The sequence below is a fragment of the Schistocerca gregaria genome, chromosome 2 (genome assembly GCF_023897955.1).
Source record: "Schistocerca gregaria isolate iqSchGreg1 chromosome 2, iqSchGreg1.2, whole genome shotgun sequence".
Classification (NCBI taxonomy): Eukaryota; Metazoa; Arthropoda; class Insecta; order Orthoptera; family Acrididae; genus Schistocerca; species Schistocerca gregaria.
The window spans coordinates 1,016,217,278-1,016,234,006 of NC_064921.1; the positions used below are offsets into that span (position 1 = coordinate 1,016,217,278).

General features: G+C 51.9%; 49 non-coding genes across 49 annotated transcripts; 32 read left to right on the forward strand and 17 right to left on the reverse strand.

Moving 5' to 3' along the window:
• The first annotated feature begins 60 nt into the window (after positions 1 to 60).
• Trnav-aac (transfer RNA valine (anticodon AAC)) lies at positions 61 to 133 on the forward strand. The gene has a single exon. It is a non-coding gene; the product is annotated as a tRNA-Val (tRNA).
• A 193-nt stretch (positions 134 to 326) lies between these two features.
• Positions 327 to 398, reverse strand: Trnap-ugg (transfer RNA proline (anticodon UGG)). The gene has a single exon. It is a non-coding gene; the product is annotated as a tRNA-Pro (tRNA).
• Positions 399 to 810: 412 nt separating this feature from the next.
• On the forward strand, positions 811 to 883 carry Trnav-cac (transfer RNA valine (anticodon CAC)). The gene has a single exon. It is a non-coding gene; the product is annotated as a tRNA-Val (tRNA).
• Positions 884 to 1,041: 158 nt separating this feature from the next.
• Positions 1,042 to 1,114, forward strand: Trnav-aac (transfer RNA valine (anticodon AAC)). The gene has a single exon. It is a non-coding gene; the product is annotated as a tRNA-Val (tRNA).
• A 193-nt stretch (positions 1,115 to 1,307) lies between these two features.
• Positions 1,308 to 1,379, reverse strand: Trnap-ugg (transfer RNA proline (anticodon UGG)). Its single transcript has one exon. It is a non-coding gene; the product is annotated as a tRNA-Pro (tRNA).
• A 412-nt stretch (positions 1,380 to 1,791) lies between these two features.
• On the forward strand, positions 1,792 to 1,864 carry Trnav-cac (transfer RNA valine (anticodon CAC)). Its single transcript has one exon. It is a non-coding gene; the product is annotated as a tRNA-Val (tRNA).
• A 158-nt stretch (positions 1,865 to 2,022) lies between these two features.
• Positions 2,023 to 2,095, forward strand: Trnav-aac (transfer RNA valine (anticodon AAC)). Its single transcript has one exon. It is a non-coding gene; the product is annotated as a tRNA-Val (tRNA).
• Positions 2,096 to 2,288: 193 nt separating this feature from the next.
• On the reverse strand, positions 2,289 to 2,360 carry Trnap-ugg (transfer RNA proline (anticodon UGG)). The gene has a single exon. It is a non-coding gene; the product is annotated as a tRNA-Pro (tRNA).
• A 412-nt stretch (positions 2,361 to 2,772) lies between these two features.
• Positions 2,773 to 2,845, forward strand: Trnav-cac (transfer RNA valine (anticodon CAC)). Its single transcript has one exon. It is a non-coding gene; the product is annotated as a tRNA-Val (tRNA).
• A 158-nt stretch (positions 2,846 to 3,003) lies between these two features.
• On the forward strand, positions 3,004 to 3,076 carry Trnav-aac (transfer RNA valine (anticodon AAC)). The gene has a single exon. It is a non-coding gene; the product is annotated as a tRNA-Val (tRNA).
• Positions 3,077 to 3,269: 193 nt separating this feature from the next.
• On the reverse strand, positions 3,270 to 3,341 carry Trnap-ugg (transfer RNA proline (anticodon UGG)). Its single transcript has one exon. It is a non-coding gene; the product is annotated as a tRNA-Pro (tRNA).
• A 412-nt stretch (positions 3,342 to 3,753) lies between these two features.
• Trnav-cac (transfer RNA valine (anticodon CAC)) lies at positions 3,754 to 3,826 on the forward strand. The gene has a single exon. It is a non-coding gene; the product is annotated as a tRNA-Val (tRNA).
• Positions 3,827 to 3,984: 158 nt separating this feature from the next.
• On the forward strand, positions 3,985 to 4,057 carry Trnav-aac (transfer RNA valine (anticodon AAC)). Its single transcript has one exon. It is a non-coding gene; the product is annotated as a tRNA-Val (tRNA).
• A 193-nt stretch (positions 4,058 to 4,250) lies between these two features.
• Positions 4,251 to 4,322, reverse strand: Trnap-ugg (transfer RNA proline (anticodon UGG)). The gene has a single exon. It is a non-coding gene; the product is annotated as a tRNA-Pro (tRNA).
• Positions 4,323 to 4,734: 412 nt separating this feature from the next.
• On the forward strand, positions 4,735 to 4,807 carry Trnav-cac (transfer RNA valine (anticodon CAC)). Its single transcript has one exon. It is a non-coding gene; the product is annotated as a tRNA-Val (tRNA).
• A 158-nt stretch (positions 4,808 to 4,965) lies between these two features.
• On the forward strand, positions 4,966 to 5,038 carry Trnav-aac (transfer RNA valine (anticodon AAC)). Its single transcript has one exon. It is a non-coding gene; the product is annotated as a tRNA-Val (tRNA).
• A 193-nt stretch (positions 5,039 to 5,231) lies between these two features.
• On the reverse strand, positions 5,232 to 5,303 carry Trnap-ugg (transfer RNA proline (anticodon UGG)). Its single transcript has one exon. It is a non-coding gene; the product is annotated as a tRNA-Pro (tRNA).
• A 412-nt stretch (positions 5,304 to 5,715) lies between these two features.
• On the forward strand, positions 5,716 to 5,788 carry Trnav-cac (transfer RNA valine (anticodon CAC)). Its single transcript has one exon. It is a non-coding gene; the product is annotated as a tRNA-Val (tRNA).
• Positions 5,789 to 5,946: 158 nt separating this feature from the next.
• Positions 5,947 to 6,019, forward strand: Trnav-aac (transfer RNA valine (anticodon AAC)). Its single transcript has one exon. It is a non-coding gene; the product is annotated as a tRNA-Val (tRNA).
• Positions 6,020 to 6,212: 193 nt separating this feature from the next.
• Positions 6,213 to 6,284, reverse strand: Trnap-ugg (transfer RNA proline (anticodon UGG)). Its single transcript has one exon. It is a non-coding gene; the product is annotated as a tRNA-Pro (tRNA).
• A 643-nt stretch (positions 6,285 to 6,927) lies between these two features.
• On the forward strand, positions 6,928 to 7,000 carry Trnav-aac (transfer RNA valine (anticodon AAC)). Its single transcript has one exon. It is a non-coding gene; the product is annotated as a tRNA-Val (tRNA).
• A 193-nt stretch (positions 7,001 to 7,193) lies between these two features.
• Positions 7,194 to 7,265, reverse strand: Trnap-ugg (transfer RNA proline (anticodon UGG)). Its single transcript has one exon. It is a non-coding gene; the product is annotated as a tRNA-Pro (tRNA).
• Positions 7,266 to 7,677: 412 nt separating this feature from the next.
• Trnav-cac (transfer RNA valine (anticodon CAC)) lies at positions 7,678 to 7,750 on the forward strand. Its single transcript has one exon. It is a non-coding gene; the product is annotated as a tRNA-Val (tRNA).
• Positions 7,751 to 7,908: 158 nt separating this feature from the next.
• On the forward strand, positions 7,909 to 7,981 carry Trnav-aac (transfer RNA valine (anticodon AAC)). Its single transcript has one exon. It is a non-coding gene; the product is annotated as a tRNA-Val (tRNA).
• Positions 7,982 to 8,174: 193 nt separating this feature from the next.
• Trnap-ugg (transfer RNA proline (anticodon UGG)) lies at positions 8,175 to 8,246 on the reverse strand. The gene has a single exon. It is a non-coding gene; the product is annotated as a tRNA-Pro (tRNA).
• A 412-nt stretch (positions 8,247 to 8,658) lies between these two features.
• Trnav-cac (transfer RNA valine (anticodon CAC)) lies at positions 8,659 to 8,731 on the forward strand. Its single transcript has one exon. It is a non-coding gene; the product is annotated as a tRNA-Val (tRNA).
• Positions 8,732 to 8,889: 158 nt separating this feature from the next.
• Trnav-aac (transfer RNA valine (anticodon AAC)) lies at positions 8,890 to 8,962 on the forward strand. The gene has a single exon. It is a non-coding gene; the product is annotated as a tRNA-Val (tRNA).
• A 193-nt stretch (positions 8,963 to 9,155) lies between these two features.
• Positions 9,156 to 9,227, reverse strand: Trnap-ugg (transfer RNA proline (anticodon UGG)). The gene has a single exon. It is a non-coding gene; the product is annotated as a tRNA-Pro (tRNA).
• A 412-nt stretch (positions 9,228 to 9,639) lies between these two features.
• On the forward strand, positions 9,640 to 9,712 carry Trnav-cac (transfer RNA valine (anticodon CAC)). The gene has a single exon. It is a non-coding gene; the product is annotated as a tRNA-Val (tRNA).
• A 158-nt stretch (positions 9,713 to 9,870) lies between these two features.
• On the forward strand, positions 9,871 to 9,943 carry Trnav-aac (transfer RNA valine (anticodon AAC)). Its single transcript has one exon. It is a non-coding gene; the product is annotated as a tRNA-Val (tRNA).
• Positions 9,944 to 10,136: 193 nt separating this feature from the next.
• On the reverse strand, positions 10,137 to 10,208 carry Trnap-ugg (transfer RNA proline (anticodon UGG)). The gene has a single exon. It is a non-coding gene; the product is annotated as a tRNA-Pro (tRNA).
• Positions 10,209 to 10,620: 412 nt separating this feature from the next.
• Positions 10,621 to 10,693, forward strand: Trnav-cac (transfer RNA valine (anticodon CAC)). The gene has a single exon. It is a non-coding gene; the product is annotated as a tRNA-Val (tRNA).
• A 158-nt stretch (positions 10,694 to 10,851) lies between these two features.
• Positions 10,852 to 10,924, forward strand: Trnav-aac (transfer RNA valine (anticodon AAC)). Its single transcript has one exon. It is a non-coding gene; the product is annotated as a tRNA-Val (tRNA).
• A 193-nt stretch (positions 10,925 to 11,117) lies between these two features.
• Trnap-ugg (transfer RNA proline (anticodon UGG)) lies at positions 11,118 to 11,189 on the reverse strand. Its single transcript has one exon. It is a non-coding gene; the product is annotated as a tRNA-Pro (tRNA).
• Positions 11,190 to 11,601: 412 nt separating this feature from the next.
• On the forward strand, positions 11,602 to 11,674 carry Trnav-cac (transfer RNA valine (anticodon CAC)). Its single transcript has one exon. It is a non-coding gene; the product is annotated as a tRNA-Val (tRNA).
• A 158-nt stretch (positions 11,675 to 11,832) lies between these two features.
• Trnav-aac (transfer RNA valine (anticodon AAC)) lies at positions 11,833 to 11,905 on the forward strand. The gene has a single exon. It is a non-coding gene; the product is annotated as a tRNA-Val (tRNA).
• Positions 11,906 to 12,098: 193 nt separating this feature from the next.
• Positions 12,099 to 12,170, reverse strand: Trnap-ugg (transfer RNA proline (anticodon UGG)). The gene has a single exon. It is a non-coding gene; the product is annotated as a tRNA-Pro (tRNA).
• Positions 12,171 to 12,582: 412 nt separating this feature from the next.
• Trnav-cac (transfer RNA valine (anticodon CAC)) lies at positions 12,583 to 12,655 on the forward strand. The gene has a single exon. It is a non-coding gene; the product is annotated as a tRNA-Val (tRNA).
• Positions 12,656 to 13,079: 424 nt separating this feature from the next.
• On the reverse strand, positions 13,080 to 13,151 carry Trnap-ugg (transfer RNA proline (anticodon UGG)). The gene has a single exon. It is a non-coding gene; the product is annotated as a tRNA-Pro (tRNA).
• A 412-nt stretch (positions 13,152 to 13,563) lies between these two features.
• Trnav-cac (transfer RNA valine (anticodon CAC)) lies at positions 13,564 to 13,636 on the forward strand. Its single transcript has one exon. It is a non-coding gene; the product is annotated as a tRNA-Val (tRNA).
• Positions 13,637 to 13,794: 158 nt separating this feature from the next.
• Trnav-aac (transfer RNA valine (anticodon AAC)) lies at positions 13,795 to 13,867 on the forward strand. The gene has a single exon. It is a non-coding gene; the product is annotated as a tRNA-Val (tRNA).
• A 193-nt stretch (positions 13,868 to 14,060) lies between these two features.
• Positions 14,061 to 14,132, reverse strand: Trnap-ugg (transfer RNA proline (anticodon UGG)). The gene has a single exon. It is a non-coding gene; the product is annotated as a tRNA-Pro (tRNA).
• Positions 14,133 to 14,544: 412 nt separating this feature from the next.
• Positions 14,545 to 14,617, forward strand: Trnav-cac (transfer RNA valine (anticodon CAC)). The gene has a single exon. It is a non-coding gene; the product is annotated as a tRNA-Val (tRNA).
• A 158-nt stretch (positions 14,618 to 14,775) lies between these two features.
• Positions 14,776 to 14,848, forward strand: Trnav-aac (transfer RNA valine (anticodon AAC)). The gene has a single exon. It is a non-coding gene; the product is annotated as a tRNA-Val (tRNA).
• A 193-nt stretch (positions 14,849 to 15,041) lies between these two features.
• Trnap-ugg (transfer RNA proline (anticodon UGG)) lies at positions 15,042 to 15,113 on the reverse strand. The gene has a single exon. It is a non-coding gene; the product is annotated as a tRNA-Pro (tRNA).
• Positions 15,114 to 15,525: 412 nt separating this feature from the next.
• Trnav-cac (transfer RNA valine (anticodon CAC)) lies at positions 15,526 to 15,598 on the forward strand. Its single transcript has one exon. It is a non-coding gene; the product is annotated as a tRNA-Val (tRNA).
• A 158-nt stretch (positions 15,599 to 15,756) lies between these two features.
• Trnav-aac (transfer RNA valine (anticodon AAC)) lies at positions 15,757 to 15,829 on the forward strand. Its single transcript has one exon. It is a non-coding gene; the product is annotated as a tRNA-Val (tRNA).
• A 193-nt stretch (positions 15,830 to 16,022) lies between these two features.
• Positions 16,023 to 16,094, reverse strand: Trnap-ugg (transfer RNA proline (anticodon UGG)). Its single transcript has one exon. It is a non-coding gene; the product is annotated as a tRNA-Pro (tRNA).
• Positions 16,095 to 16,506: 412 nt separating this feature from the next.
• Trnav-cac (transfer RNA valine (anticodon CAC)) lies at positions 16,507 to 16,579 on the forward strand. Its single transcript has one exon. It is a non-coding gene; the product is annotated as a tRNA-Val (tRNA).
• The last annotated feature ends 150 nt before the right edge of the window (positions 16,580 to 16,729 follow it).

Here is a 16,729-nt window from a genome sequence, read left to right on the forward strand (position 1 = left end):
TTCTTAGTAACGATGACAACACCAGCACGAGTTGTCTCTAATGTAAGGCGCACACAAGTAGTTTCCGTGGTGTAGCGGTTATCACGTCTGCCTAACACGCAGAAGGTCCCCGTGTCGATCCCGGGCGGAAACACTTTTTTATCATTAAAAACAAGACATACTAACATGCATCTGCTACCATCTGTACCCAAAAACCTTCGTAATCGCCTTCACACGTCAGATCAGTGTCAATTGCTCACATCAAATATGAATTTCATTTGATACTGACGCCGAGCATTTTGCGTCGACTCGGCCACTCACGTGCGACCAGTTTGCACAAAACGCTAGGGCTCGTCCGGGATTTGAACCCGGGACCTCCTGCACCCAAAGCAGGAATCATACCCCTAGACCAACGAGCCATCTGACGTGGCAAATGACTATTATTTCAGTGCACTGGGTCCCTCGATGTGGTCCAGGGTGCTCTGGAAAGTCTCGTGTAGGCTGGCGGGATGGGGGCGGCGCGAATTCCCGCGGTCGGCGGCCTTCCTGGGCTATTGGTACCTTCATGTAGAGCTGCCGCTGGGCTCGCACTCCCTGCTGCTAAGAAAGTGATTGCTTTTGCTGCTATGATTTGCAATCACGACTGCGGGAAACGCCGCTATTTCGTTAGGGGTGCTACGGCAGACACCTTCTCGAGCACCCCGAAGACTTCTTGAGCCCTTGGCTGTGATGGTTTCCAGGCTGTCAAAAGAACTGTCGCGTGTGCATTCACGGACGGGAGAGAGGCTGAGGTAATTGCGAGTGAACGGAGATGGGCTCTTGAAGTCCGCAGTTTCCGTAGTGTAGCGGTTATCTCGTCTGCTTCACACGCAGAAGGTCCTCGGTTCGATCCCGGGCGGGAACAGTATTTTCCTGCCTATGTCGTATTGTACTCCAGTGAGCCACGACATGTGAGGATCTTCTGCATGTACCTTTGTTCTGCAAGTAGCGCATTTATTTAATTTCTTAGTAACGATGACAACACCAGCACGAGTTGTCTCTAATGTAAGGCGCACACAAGTAGTTTCCGTGGTGTAGCGGTTATCACGTCTGCCTAACACGCAGAAGGTCCCCGTGTCGATCCCGGGCGGAAACACTTTTTTATCATTAAAAACAAGACATACTAACATGCATCTGCTACCATCTGTACCCAAAAACCTTCGTAATCGCCTTCACACGTCAGATCAGTGTCAATTGCTCACATCAAATATGAATTTCATTTGATACTGACGCCGAGCATTTTGCGTCGACTCGGCCACTCACGTGCGACCAGTTTGCACAAAACGCTAGGGCTCGTCCGGGATTTGAACCCGGGACCTCCTGCACCCAAAGCAGGAATCATACCCCTAGACCAACGAGCCATCTGACGTGGCAAATGACTATTATTTCAGTGCACTGGGTCCCTCGATGTGGTCCAGGGTGCTCTGGAAAGTCTCGTGTAGGCTGGCGGGATGGGGGCGGCGCGAATTCCCGCGGTCGGCGGCCTTCCTGGGCTATTGGTACCTTCATGTAGAGCTGCCGCTGGGCTCGCACTCCCTGCTGCTAAGAAAGTGATTGCTTTTGCTGCTATGATTTGCAATCACGACTGCGGGAAACGCCGCTATTTCGTTAGGGGTGCTACGGCAGACACCTTCTCGAGCACCCCGAAGACTTCTTGAGCCCTTGGCTGTGATGGTTTCCAGGCTGTCAAAAGAACTGTCGCGTGTGCATTCACGGACGGGAGAGAGGCTGAGGTAATTGCGAGTGAACGGAGATGGACTCCTCCCGTTCGCAGTTTCCGTAGTGTAGCGGTTATCACGTCTGCTTCACACGCAGAAGGTCCCCGGTTCGATCCCGGGCGGGAACAGTATTTTCCTGCCTATGTCGTATTGTACTCCAGTGAGCCACGACATGTGAGGATCTTCTGCATGTACCTTTGTTCTGCAAGTAGCGCATTTATTTAATTTTTTAGTTACGATGACAACACCAGCACGAGTTGTCTCTAATGTAAGGCGCACACAAGTAGTTTCCGTGGTGTAGCGGTTATCACGTCTGCCTAACACGCAGAAGGTCCCCGTGTCGATCCCGGGCGGAAACACTTTTTTATCATTAAAAACAAGACATACTAACATGCATCTGCTACCATCTGTACCCAAAAACCTTCGTAATCGCCTTCACACGTCAGATCAGTGTCAATTGCTCACATCAAATATGAATTTCATTTGATACTGACGCCGAGCATTTTGCGTCGACTCGGCCACTCACGTGCGACCAGTTTGCACAAAACGCTAGGGCTCGTCCGGGATTTGAACCCGGGACCTCCTGCACCCAAAGCAGGAATCATACCCCTAGACCAACGAGCCATCTGACGTGGCAAATGACTATTATTTCAGTGCACTGGGTCCCTCGATGTGGTCCAGGGTGCTCTGGAAAGTCTCGTGTAGGCTGGCGGGATGGGGGCGGCGCGAATTCCCGCGGTCGGCGGCCTTCCTGGGCTATTGGTACCTTCATGTAGAGCTGCCGCTGGGCTCGCACTCCCTGCTGCTAAGAAAGTGATTGCTTTTGCTGCTATGATTTGCAATCACGACTGCGGGAAACGCCGCTATTTCGTTAGGGGTGCTACGGCAGACACCTTCTCGAGCACCCCGAAGACTTCTTGAGCCCTTGGCTGTGATGGTTTCCAGGCTGTCAAAAGAACTGTCGCGTGTGCATTCACGGACGGGAGAGAGGCTGAGGTAATTGCGAGTGAACGGAGATGGGCTCCTGAAGTCCGCAGTTTCCGTAGTGTAGCGGTTATCTCGTCTGCTTCACACGCAGAAGGTCCTCGGTTCGATCCCGGGCGGGAACAGTATTTTCCTGCCTATGTCGTATTGTACTCCAGTGAGCCACGACATGTGAGGATCTTCTGCATGTACCTTTGTTCTGCAAGTAGCGCATTTATTTAATTTCTTAGTAACGATGACAACACCAGCACGAGTTGTCTCTAATGTAAGGCGCACACAAGTAGTTTCCGTGGTGTAGCGGTTATCACGTCTGCCTAACACGCAGAAGGTCCCCGTGTCGATCCCGGGCGGAAACACTTTTTTATCATTAAAAACAAGACATACTAACATGCATCTGCTACCATCTGTACCCAAAAACCTTCGTAATCGCCTTCACACGTCAGATCAGTGTCAATTGCTCACATCAAATATGAATTTCATTTGATACTGACGCCGAGCATTTTGCGTCGACTCGGCCACTCACGTGCGACCAGTTTGCACAAAACGCTAGGGCTCGTCCGGGATTTGAACCCGGGACCTCCTGCACCCAAAGCAGGAATCATACCCCTAGACCAACGAGCCATCTGACGTGGCAAATGACTATTATTTCAGTGCACTGGGTCCCTCGATGTGGTCCAGGGTGCTCTGGAAAGTCTCGTGTAGGCTGGCGGGATGGGGGCGGCGCGAATTCCCGCGGTCGGCGGCCTTCCTGGGCTATTGGTACCTTCATGTAGAGCTGCCGCTGGGCTCGCACTCCCTGCTGCTAAGAAAGTGATTGCTTTTGCTGCTATGATTTGCAATCACGACTGCGGGAAACGCCGCTATTTCGTTAGGGGTGCTACGGCAGACACCTTCTCGAGCACCCCGAAGACTTCTTGAGCCCTTGGCTGTGATGGTTTCCAGGCTGTCAAAAGAACTGTCGCGTGTGCATTCACGGACGGGAGAGAGGCTGAGGTAATTGCGAGTGAACGGAGATGGGCTCTTGAAGTCCGCAGTTTCCGTAGTGTAGCGGTTATCTCGTCTGCTTCACACGCAGAAGGTCCTCGGTTCGATCCCGGGCGGGAACAGTATTTTCCTGCCTATGTCGTATTGTACTCCAGTGAGCCACGACATGTGAGGATCTTCTGCATGTACCTTTGTTCTGCAAGTAGCGCATTTATTTAATTTCTTAGTAACGATGACAACACCAGCACGAGTTGTCTCTAATGTAAGGCGCACACAAGTAGTTTCCGTGGTGTAGCGGTTATCACGTCTGCCTAACACGCAGAAGGTCCCCGTGTCGATCCCGGGCGGAAACACTTTTTTATCATTAAAAACAAGACATACTAACATGCATCTGCTACCATCTGTACCCAAAAACCTTCGTAATCGCCTTCACACGTCAGATCAGTGTCAATTGCTCACATCAAATATGAATTTCATTTGATACTGACGCCGAGCATTTTGCGTCGACTCGGCCACTCACGTGCGACCAGTTTGCACAAAACGCTAGGGCTCGTCCGGGATTTGAACCCGGGACCTCCTGCACCCAAAGCAGGAATCATACCCCTAGACCAACGAGCCATCTGACGTGGCAAATGACTATTATTTCAGTGCACTGGGTCCCTCGATGTGGTCCAGGGTGCTCTGGAAAGTCTCGTGTAGGCTGGCGGGATGGGGGCGGCGCGAATTCCCGCGGTCGGCGGCCTTCCTGGGCTATTGGTACCTTCATGTAGAGCTGCCGCTGGGCTCGCACTCCCTGCTGCTAAGAAAGTGATTGCTTTTGCTGCTATGATTTGCAATCACGACTGCGGGAAACGCCGCTATTTCGTTAGGGGTGCTACGGCAGACACCTTCTCGAGCACCCCGAAGACTTCTTGAGCCCTTGGCTGTGATGGTTTCCAGGCTGTCAAAAGAACTGTCGCGTGTGCATTCACGGACGGGAGAGAGGCTGAGGTAATTGCGAGTGAACGGAGATGGACTCCTCCCGTTCGCAGTTTCCGTAGTGTAGCGGTTATCACGTCTGCTTCACACGCAGAAGGTCCCCGGTTCGATCCCGGGCGGGAACAGTATTTTCCTGCCTATGTCGCATTGTACTCCAGTGAGCCACGACATGTGAGGATCTTCTGCATGTACCTTTGTTCTGCAAGTAGCGCATTTATTTAATTTTTTAGTTACGATGACAACACCAGCACGAGTTGTCTCTAATGTAAGGCGCACACAAGTAGTTTCCGTGGTGTAGCGGTTATCACGTCTGCCTAACACGCAGAAGGTCCCCGTGTCGATCCCGGGCGGAAACACTTTTTTATCATTAAAAACAAGACATACTAACATGCATCTGCTACCATCTGTACCCAAAAACCTTCGTAATCGCCTTCACACGTCAGATCAGTGTCAATTGCTCACATCAAATATGAATTTCATTTGATACTGACGCCGAGCATTTTGCGTCGACTCGGCCACTCACGTGCGACCAGTTTGCACAAAACGCTAGGGCTCGTCCGGGATTTGAACCCGGGACCTCCTGCACCCAAAGCAGGAATCATACCCCTAGACCAACGAGCCATCTGACGTGGCAAATGACTATTATTTCAGTGCACTGGGTCCCTCGATGTGGTCCAGGGTGCTCTGGAAAGTCTCGTGTAGGCTGGCGGGATGGGGGCGGCGCGAATTCCCGCGGTCGGCGGCCTTCCTGGGCTATTGGTACCTTCATGTAGAGCTGCCGCTGGGCTCGCACTCCCTGCTGCTAAGAAAGTGATTGCTTTTGCTGCTATGATTTGCAATCACGATTGCGGGAAACGCCGCTATTTCGTTAGGGGTGCTACGGCAGACACCTTCTCGAGCACCCCGAAGACTTCTTGAGCCCTTGGCTGTGATGGTTTCCAGGCTGTCAAAAGAACTGTCGCGTGTGCATTCACGGACGGGAGAGAGGCTGAGGTAATTGCGAGTGAACAGAGATGGACTCCTCCCGTTCGCAGTTTCCGTAGTGTAGCGGTTATCACGTCTGCTTCACACGCAGAAGGTCCCCGGTTCGATCCCGGGCGGGAACAGTATTTTCCTGCCTATGTCGTATTGTACTCCAGTGAGCCACGACATGTGAGGATCTTCTGCATGTACCTTTGTTCTGCAAGTAGCGCATTTATTTAATTTCTTAGTAACGATGACAACACCAGCACGAGTTGTCTCTAATGTAAGGCGCACACAAGTAGTTTCCGTGGTGTAGCGGTTATCACGTCTGCCTAACACGCAGAAGGTCCCCGTGTCGATCCCGGGCGGAAACACTTTTTTATCATTAAAAACAAGACATACTAACATGCATCTGCTACCATCTGTACCCAAAAACCTTCGTAATCGCCTTCACACGTCAGATCAGTGTCAATTGCTCACATCAAATATGAATTTCATTTGATACTGACGCCGAGCATTTTGCGTCGACTCGGCCACTCACGTGCGACCAGTTTGCACAAAACGCTAGGGCTCGTCCGGGATTTGAACCCGGGACCTCCTGCACCCAAAGCAGGAATCATACCCCTAGACCAACGAGCCATCTGACGTGGCAAATGACTATTATTTCAGTGCACTGGGTCCCTCGATGTGGTCCAGGGTGCTCTGGAAAGTCTCGTGTAGGCTGGCGGGATGGGGGCGGCGCGAATTCCCGCGGTCGGCGGCCTTCCTGGGCTATTGGTACCTTCATGTAGAGCTGCCGCTGGGCTCGCACTCCCTGCTGCTAAGAAAGTGATTGCTTTTGCTGCTATGATTTGCAATCACGACTGCGGGAAACGCCGCTATTTCGTTAGGGGTGCTACGGCAGACACCTTCTCGAGCACCCCGAAGACTTCTTGAGCCCTTGGCTGTGATGGTTTCCAGGCTGTCAAAAGAACTGTCGCGTGTGCATTCACGGACGGGAGAGAGGCTGAGGTAATTGCGAGTGAACGGAGATGGGCTCCTGAAGTCCGCAGTTTCCCTAGTGTAGCGGTTAACTCGTCTGCTTCACACGCAGAAGGTCCTCGGTTCGATCCCGGGCGGGAACAGTATTTTCCTGCCTATGTCGTATTGTACTCCAGTGAGCCACGACATGTGAGGATCTTCTGCATGTACCTTTGTTCTGCAAGTAGCGCATTTATTTAATTTCTTAGTAACGATGACAACACCAGCACGAGTTGTCTCTAATGTAAGGCGCACACAAGTAGTTTCCGTGGTGTAGCGGTTATCACGTCTGCCTAACACGCAGAAGGTCCCCGTGTCGATCCCGGGCGGAAACACTTTTTTATCATTAAAAACAAGACATACTAACATGCATCTGCTACCATCTGTACCCAAAAACCTTCGTAATCGCCTTCACACGTCAGATCAGTGTCAATTGCTCACATCAAATATGAATTTCATTTGATACTGACGCCGAGCATTTTGCGTCGACTCGGCCACTCACGTGCGACCAGTTTGCACAAAACGCTAGGGCTCGTCCGGGATTTGAACCCGGGACCTCCTGCACCCAAAGCAGGAATCATACCCCTAGACCAACGAGCCATCTGACGTGGCAAATGACTATTATTTCAGTGCACTGGGTCCCTCGATGTGGTCCAGGGTGCTCTGGAAAGTCTCGTGTAGGCTGGCGGGATGGGGGCGGCGCGAATTCCCGCGGTCGGCGGCCTTCCTGGGCTATTGGTACCTTCATGTAGAGCTGCCGCTGGGCTCGCACTCCCTGCTGCTAAGAAAGTGATTGCTTTTGCTGCTATGATTTGCAATCACGACTGCGGGAAACGCCGCTATTTCGTTAGGGGTGCTACGGCAGACACCTTCTCGAGCACCCCGAAGACTTCTTGAGCCCTTGGCTGTGATGGTTTCCAGGCTGTCAAAAGAACTGTCGCGTGTGCATTCACGGACGGGAGAGAGGCTGAGGTAATTGCGAGTGAACGGAGATGGGCTCTTGAAGTCCGCAGTTTCCGTAGTGTAGCGGTTATCTCGTCTGCTTCACACGCAGAAGGTCCTCGGTTCGATCCCGGGCGCGAACAGTATTTTCCTGCCTATGTCGTATTGTACTCCAGTGAGCCACGACATGTGAGGATCTTCTGCATGTACCTTTGTTCTGCAAGTAGCGCATTTATTTAATTTCTTAGTAACGATGACAACACCAGCACGAGTTGTCTCTAATGTAAGGCGCACACAAGTAGTTTCCGTGGTGTAGCGGTTATCACGTCTGCCTAACACGCAGAAGGTCCCCGTGTCGATCCCGGGCGGAAACACTTTTTTATCATTAAAAACAAGACATACTAACATGCATCTGCTACCATCTGTACCCAAAAACCTTCGTAATCGCCTTCACACGTCAGATCAGTGTCAATTGCTCACATCAAATATGAATTTCATTTGATACTGACGCCGAGCATTTTGCGTCGACTCGGCCACTCACGTGCGACCAGTTTGCACAAAACGCTAGGGCTCGTCCGGGATTTGAACCCGGGACCTCCTGCACCCAAAGCAGGAATCATACCCCTAGACCAACGAGCCATCTGACGTGGCAAATGACTATTATTTCAGTGCACTGGGTCCCTCGATGTGGTCCAGGGTGCTCTGGAAAGTCTCGTGTAGGCTGGCGGGATGGGGGCGGCGCGAATTCCCGCGGTCGGCGGCCTTCCTGGGCTATTGGTACCTTCATGTAGAGCTGCCGCTGGGCTCGCACTCCCTGCTGCTAAGAAAGTGATTGCTTTTGCTGCTATGATTTGCAATCACGACTGCGGGAAACGCCGCTATTTCGTTAGGGGTGCTACGGCAGACACCTTCTCGAGCACCCCGAAGACTTCTTGAGCCCTTGGCTGTGATGGTTTCCAGGCTGTCAAAAGAACTGTCGCGTGTGCATTCACGGACGGGAGAGAGGCTGAGGTAATTGCGAGTGAACGGAGATGGACTCCTCCCGTTCGCAGTTTCCGTAGTGTAGCGGTTATCACGTCTGCTTCACACGCAGAAGGTCCCCGGTTCGATCCCGGGCGGGAACAGTATTTTCCTGCCTATGTCGTATTGTACTCCAGTGAGCCACGACATGTGAGGATCTTCTGCATGTACCTTTGTTCTGCAAGTAGCGCATTTATTTAATTTTTTAGTTACGATGACAACACCAGCACGAGTTGTCTCTAATGTAAGGCGCACACAAGTAGTTTCCGTGGTGTAGCGGTTATCACGTCTGCCTAACACGCAGAAGGTCCCCGTGTCGATCCCGGGCGGAAACACTTTTTTATCATTAAAAACAAGACATACTAACATGCATCTGCTACCATCTGTACCCAAAAACCTTCGTAATCGCCTTCACACGTCAGATCAGTGTCAATTGCTCACATCAAATATGAATTTCATTTGATACTGACGCCGAGCATTTTGCGTCGACTCAGCCACTCACGTGCGACCAGTTTGCACAAAACGCTAGGGCTCGTCCGGGATTTGAACCCGGGACCTCCTGCACCCAAAGCAGGAATCATACCCCTAGACCAACGAGCCATCTGACGTGGCAAATGACTATTATTTCAGTGCACTGGGTCCCTCGATGTGGTCCAGGGTGCTCTGGAAAGTCTCGTGTAGGCTGGCGGGATGGGGGCGGCGCGAATTCCCGCGGTCGGCGGCCTTCCTGGGCTATTGGTACCTTCATGTAGAGCTGCCGCTGGGCTCGCACTCCCTGCTGCTAAGAAAGTGATTGCTTTTGCTGCTATGATTTGCAATCACGATTGCGGGAAACGCCGCTATTTCGTTAGGGGTGCTACGGCAGACACCTTCTCGAGCACCCCGAAGACTTCTTGAGCCCTTGGCTGTGATGGTTTCCAGGCTGTCAAAAGAACTGTCGCGTGTGCATTCACGGACGGGAGAGAGGCTGAGGTAATTGAGAGTGAACGGAGATGGACTCCTCCCGTTCGCAGTTTCCGTAGTGTAGCGGTTATCACGTCTGCTTCACACGCAGAAGGTCCCCGGTTCGATCCCGGGCGGGAACGGTATTTTCCTGCCTATGTCGTATTGTACTCCAGTGAGCCACGACATGTGAGGATCTTCTGCATGTACCTTTGTTCTGCAAGTAGCGCATTTATTTAATTTCTTAGTAACGATGACAACACCAGCACGAGTTGTCTCTAATGTAAGGCGCACACAAGTAGTTTCCGTGGTGTAGCGGTTATCACGTCTGCCTAACACGCAGAAGGTCCCCGTGTCGATCCCGGGCGGAAACACTTTTTTATCATTAAAAACAAGACATACTAACATGCATCTGCTACCATCTGTACCCAAAAACCTTCGTAATCGCCTTCACACGTCAGATCAGTGTCAATTGCTCACATCAAATATGAATTTCATTTGATACTGACGCCGAGCATTTTGCGTCGACTCGGCCACTCACGTGCGACCAGTTTGCACAAAACGCTAGGGCTCGTCCGGGATTTGAACCCGGGACCTCCTGCACCCAAAGCAGGAATCATACCCCTAGACCAACGAGCCATCTGACGTGGCAAATGACTATTATTTCAGTGCACTGGGTCCCTCGATGTGGTCCAGGGTGCTCTGGAAAGTCTCGTGTAGGCTGGCGGGATGGGGGCGGCGCGAATTCCCGCGGTCGGCGGCCTTCCTGGGCTATTGGTACCTTCATGTAGAGCTGCCGCTGGGCTCGCACTCCCTGCTGCTAAGAAAGTGATTGCTTTTGCTGCTATGATTTGCAATCACGACTGCGGGAAACGCCGCTATTTCGTTAGGGGTGCTACGGCAGACACCTTCTCGAGCACCCCGAAGACTTCTTGAGCCCTTGGCTGTGATGGTTTCCAGGCTGTCAAAAGAACTGTCGCGTGTGCATTCACGGACGGGAGAGAGGCTGAGGTAATTGCGAGTGAACGGAGATGGGCTCTTGAAGTCCGCAGTTTCCGTAGTGTAGCGGTTATCTCGTCTGCTTCACACGCAGAAGGTCCTCGGTTCGATCCCGGGCGGGAACAGTATTTTCCTGCCTATGTCGTATTGTACTCCAGTGAGCCACGACATGTGAGGATCTTCTGCATGTACCTTTGTTCTGCAAGTAGCGCATTTATTTAATTTCTTAGTAACGATGACAACACCAGCACGAGTTGTCTCTAATGTAAGGCGCACACAAGTAGTTTCCGTGGTGTAGCGGTTATCACGTCTGCCTAACACGCAGAAGGTCCCCGTGTCGATCCCGGGCGGAAACACTTTTTTATCATTAAAAACAAGACATACTAACATGCATCTGCTACCATCTGTACCCAAAAACCTTCGTAATCGCCTTCACACGTCAGATCAGTGTCAATTGCTCACATCAAATATGAATTTCATTTGATACTGACGCCGAGCATTTTGCGTCGACTCGGCCACTCACGTGCGACCAGTTTGCACAAAACGCTAGGGCTCGTCCGGGATTTGAACCCGGGACCTCCTGCACCCAAAGCAGGAATCATACCCCTAGACCAACGAGCCATCTGACGTGGCAAATGACTATTATTTCAGTGCACTGGGTCCCTCGATGTGGTCCAGGGTGCTCTGGAAAGTCTCGTGTAGGCTGGCGGGATGGGGGCGGCGCGAATTCCCGCGGTCGGCGGCCTTCCTGGGCTATTGGTACCTTCATGTAGAGCTGCCGCTGGGCTCGCACTCCCTGCTGCTAAGAAAGTGATTGCTTTTGCTGCTATGATTTGCAATCACGACTGCGGGAAACGCCGCTATTTCGTTAGGGGTGCTACGGCAGACACCTTCTCGAGCACCCCGAAGACTTCTTGAGCCCTTGGCTGTGATGGTTTCCAGGCTGTCAAAAGAACTGTCGCGTGTGCATTCACGGACGGGAGAGAGGCTGAGGTAATTGCGAGTGAACGGAGATGGGCTCTTGAAGTCCGCAGTTTCCGTAGTGTAGCGGTTATCTCGTCTGCTTCACACGCAGAAGGTCCTCGGTTCGATCCCGGGCGGGAACAGTATTTTCCTGCCTATGTCGTATTGTACTCCAGTGAGCCACGACATGTGAGGATCTTCTGCATGTACCTTTGTTCTGCAAGTAGCGCATTTATTTAATTTCTTAGTAACGATGACAACACCAGCACGAGTTGTCTCTAATGTAAGGCGCACACAAGTAGTTTCCGTGGTGTAGCGGTTATCACGTCTGCCTAACACGCAGAAGGTCCCCGTGTCGATCCCGGGCGGAAACACTTTTTTATCATTAAAAACAAGACATACTAACATGCATCTGCTACCATCTGTACCCAAAAACCTTCGTAATCGCCTTCACACGTCAGATCAGTGTCAATTGCTCACATCAAATATGAATTTCATTTGATACTGACGCCGAGCATTTTGCGTCGACTCGGCCACTCACGTGCGACCAGTTTGCACAAAACGCTAGGGCTCGTCCGGGATTTGAACCCGGGACCTCCTGCACCCAAAGCAGGAATCATACCCCTAGACCAACGAGCCATCTGACGTGGCAAATGACTATTATTTCAGTGCACTGGGTCCCTCGATGTGGTCCAGGGTGCTCTGGAAAGTCTCGTGTAGGCTGGCGGGATGGGGGCGGCGCGAATTCCCGCGGTCGGCGGCCTTCCTGGGCTATTGGTACCTTCATGTAGAGCTGCCGCTGGGCTCGCACTCCCTGCTGCTAAGAAAGTGATTGCTTTTGCTGCTATGATTTGCAATCACGACTGCGGGAAACGCCGCTATTTCGTTAGGGGTGCTACGGCAGACACCTTCTCGAGCACCCCGAAGACTTCTTGAGCCCTTGGCTGTGATGGTTTCCAGGCTGTCAAAAGAACTGTCGCGTGTGCATTCACGGACGGGAGAGAGGCTGAGGTAATTGCGAGTGAACGGAGATGGACTCCTCCCGTTCGCAGTTTCCGTAGTGTAGCGGTTATCACGTCTGCTTCACACGCAGAAGGTCCCCGGTTCGATCCCGGGCGGGAACAGTATTTTCCTGCCTATGTCGTATTGTACTCCAGTGAGCCACGACATGTGAGGATCTTCTGCATGTACCTTTGTTCTGCAAGTAGCGCATTTATTTAATTTCTTAGTAACGATGATAACACCAGCACGAGTTGTCTCTAATGTAAGGCGCACACAAGTAGTTTCCGTGGTGTAGCGGTTATCACGTCTGCCTAACACGCAGAAGGTCCCCATGTCGATCCCGGGCGGAAACACTTTTTTATCATTAAAAACAAGACATACTAACATGCATCTGCTACCATCTGTACCCAAAAACCTTCGTAATCGCCTTCACACGTCAGATCAGTGTCAATTGCTCACATCAAATATGAATTTCATTTGATACTGACGCCGAGCATTTTGCGTCGACTCAGCCACTCACGTGCGACCAGTTTGCACAAAACGCTAGGGCTCGTCCGGGATTTGAACCCGGGACCTCCTGCACCCAAAGCAGGAATCATACCCCTAGACCAACGAGCCATCTGACGTGGCAAATGACTATTATTTCAGTGCACTGGGTCCCTCGATGTGGTCCAGGGTGCTCTGGAAAGTCTCGTGTAGGCTGGCGGGATGGGGGCGGCGCGAATTCCCGCGGTCGGCGGCCTTCCTGGGCTATTGGTACCTTCATGTAGAGCTGCCGCTGGGCTCGCACTCCCTGCTGCTAAGAAAGTGATTGCTTTTGCTGCTATGATTTGCAATCACGACTGCGGGAAACGCCGCTATTTCGTTAGGGGTGCTACGGCAGACACCTTCTCGAGCACCCCGAAGACTTCTTGAGCCCTTGGCTGTGATGGTTTCCAGGCTGTCAAAAGAACTGTCGCGTGTGCATTCACGGACGGGAGAGAGGCTGAGGTAATTGCGAGTGAACGGAGATGGACTCCTCCCGTTCGCAGTTTCCGTAGTGTAGCGGTTATCACGTCTGCTTCACACGCAGAAGGTCCCCGGTTCGATCCCGGGCGGGAACAGTATTTTCCTGCCTATGTCGTATTGTACTCCAGTGAGCCACGACATGTGAGGATCTTCTGCATGTACCTTTGTTCTGCAAGTAGCGCATTTATTTAATTTCTTAGTAACGATGACAACACCAGCACGAGTTGTCTCTAATGTAAGGCGCACACAAGTAGTTTCCGTGGTGTAGCGGTTATCACGTCTGCCTAACACGCAGAAGGTCCCCGTGTCGATCCAGGGCGGAAACACTTTTTTATCATTAAAAACAAGACATACTAACATGCATCTGCTACCATCTGTACCCAAAAACCTTCGTAATCGCCTTCACACGTCAGATCAGTGTCAATTGCTCACATCAAATATGAATTTCATTTGATACTGACGCCGAGCATTTTGCGTCGACTCAGCCACTCACGTGCGACCAGTTTGCACAAAACGCTAGGGCTCGTCCGGGATTTGAACCCGGGACCTCCTGCACCCAAAGCAGGAATCATACCCCTAGACCAACGAGCCATCTGACGTGGCAAATGACTATTATTTCAGTGCACTGTGTCCCTCGATGTGGTCCAGGGTGCTCTGGAAAGTCTCGTGTAGGCTGGCGGGATGGGGGCGGCGCGAATTCCCGCGGTCGGCGGCCTTCCTGGGCTATTGGTACCTTCACGTAGAGCTGCCGCTGGGCTCGCACTCCCTGCTGCTAAGAAAGTGATTGCTTTTGCTGCTATGATTTGCAATCACGACTGCGGGAAACGCCGCTATTTCGTTAGGGGTGCTACGGCAGACACCTTCTCGAGCACCCCGAAGACTTCTTGAGACCTTGGCTGTGATGGTTTCCAGGCTGTCAAAAGAACTGTCGCGTGTGCATTCACGGACGGGAGAGAGGCTGAGGTAATTGCGAGTGAACGGAGATGGACTCCTCCCGTTCGCAGTTTCCGTAGTGTAGCGGTTATCACGTCTGCTTCACACGCAGAAGGTCCCCGGTTCGATCCCGGGCGGGAACAGTATTTTCCTGCCTATGTCGTATTGTACTCCAGTGAGCCACGACATGCGAGGATCTTCTGCATGTACCTTTGTTCTGCAAGTAGCGCATTTATTTAATTTCTTAGTAACGATGACAACACCAGCACGAGTTGTCTCTAATGTAAGGCGCACACAAGTAGTTTCCGTGGTGTAGCGGTTATCACGTCTGCCTAACACGCAGAAGGTCCCCGTGTCGATCCCGGGCGGAAACACTTTTTTATCATTAAAAACAAGACATACTAACATGCATCTGCTACCATCTGTACCCAAAAACCTTCGTAATCGCCTTCACACGTCAGATCAGTGTCAATTGCTCACATCAAATATGAATTTCATTTGATACTGACGCCGAGCATTTTGCGTCGACTCAGCCACTCACGTGCGACCAGTTTGCACAAAACGCTAGGGCTCGTCCGGGATTTGAACCCGGGACCTCCTGCACCCAAAGCAGGAATCATACCCCTAGACCAACGAGCCATCTGACGTGGCAAATGACTATTATTTCAGTGCATTGGGTCCCTCGATGTGGTCCAGGGTGCTCTGGAAAGTCTCGTGTAGGCTGGCGGGATGGGGGCGGCGCGAATTCCCGCGGTCGGCGGCCTTCCTGGGCTATTGGTACCTTCATGTAGAGCTGCCGCTGGGCTCGCACTCCCTGCTGCTAAGAAAGTGATTGCTTTTGCTGCTATGATTTGCAATCACGACTGCGGGAAACGCCGCTATTTCGTTAGGGGTGCTACGGCAGACACCTTCTCGAGCACCCCGAAGACTTCTTGAGCCCTTGGCTGTGATGGTTTCCAGGCTGTCAAAAGAACTGTCGCGTGTGCATTCACGGACGGGAGAGAGGCTGAGGTAATTGCGAGTGAACGGAGATGGACTCCTCCCGTTCGCAGTTTCCGTAGTGTAGCGGTTATCACGTCTGCTTCACACGCAGAAGGTCCCCGGTTCGATCCCGGGCGGGAACAGTATTTTCCTGCCTATGTCGTATTGTACTCCAGTGAGCCACGACATGCGAGGATCTTCTGCATGTACCTTTGTTCTGCAAGTAGCGCATTTATTTAATTTCTTAGTAACGATGACAACACCAGCACGAGTTGTCTCTAATGTAAGGCGCACACAAGTAGTTTCCGTGGTGTAGCGGTTATCACGTCTGCCTAACACGCAGAAGGTCCCCGTGTCGATCCCGGGCGGAAACACTTTTTTATCATTAAAAACAAGACATACTAACATGCATCTGCTACCATCTGTACCCAAAAACCTTCGTAATCGCCTTCACACGTCAGATCAGTGTCAATTGCTCACATCAAATATGAAATTCATTTGATACTGACGCCGAGCATTTTGCGTCGACTCAGCCACTCACGTGCGACCAGTTTGCACAAAACGCTAGGGCTCGTCCGGGATTTGAACCCGGGACCTCCTGCACCCAAAGCAGGAATCATACCCCTAGACCAACGAGCCATCTGACGTGGCAAATGACTATTATTTCAGTGCACTGGGTCCCTCGATGTGGTCCAGGGTGCTCTGGAAACTCTCGTGTAGGCTGGCGGGATGGGGGCGGCGCGAATTCCCGCGGTCGGCGGCCTTCCTGGGCTATTGGTACCTTCATGTAGAGCTGCCGCTGGGCTCGCACTCCCTGCTGCTAAGAAAGTGATTGCTTTTGCTGCTATGATTTGCAATCACGACTGCGGGAAACGCCGCTATTTCGTTAGGGGTGCTACGGCAGACACCTTCTCGAGCACCCCGAAGACTTCTTGAGCCCTTGGCTGTGATGGTTTCCAGGCTGTCAACAGAACTGTCGCGTGCGCATTCACGGACGGGAGAGAGGCTGAGGTAATTGCGAGTGAACGGAGATGGACTCCTCCCGTTCGCAGTTTCCGTAGTGTAGCGGTTATCACGTCTGCTTCACACGCAGAAGGTCCCCGGTTCGATCCCGGGCGGGAACAGTATATTCCTGCCTATGTCGTATTGTACTCCAGTGAGCCACGACATGCGAGGATCTTCTGCATGTACCTTTGTTCTGGAAGTAGCGCATTTATTTAATTTCTTAGTAACGATGACAACACCAGCACGAGTTGTCTCTAATGTAAGGCGCA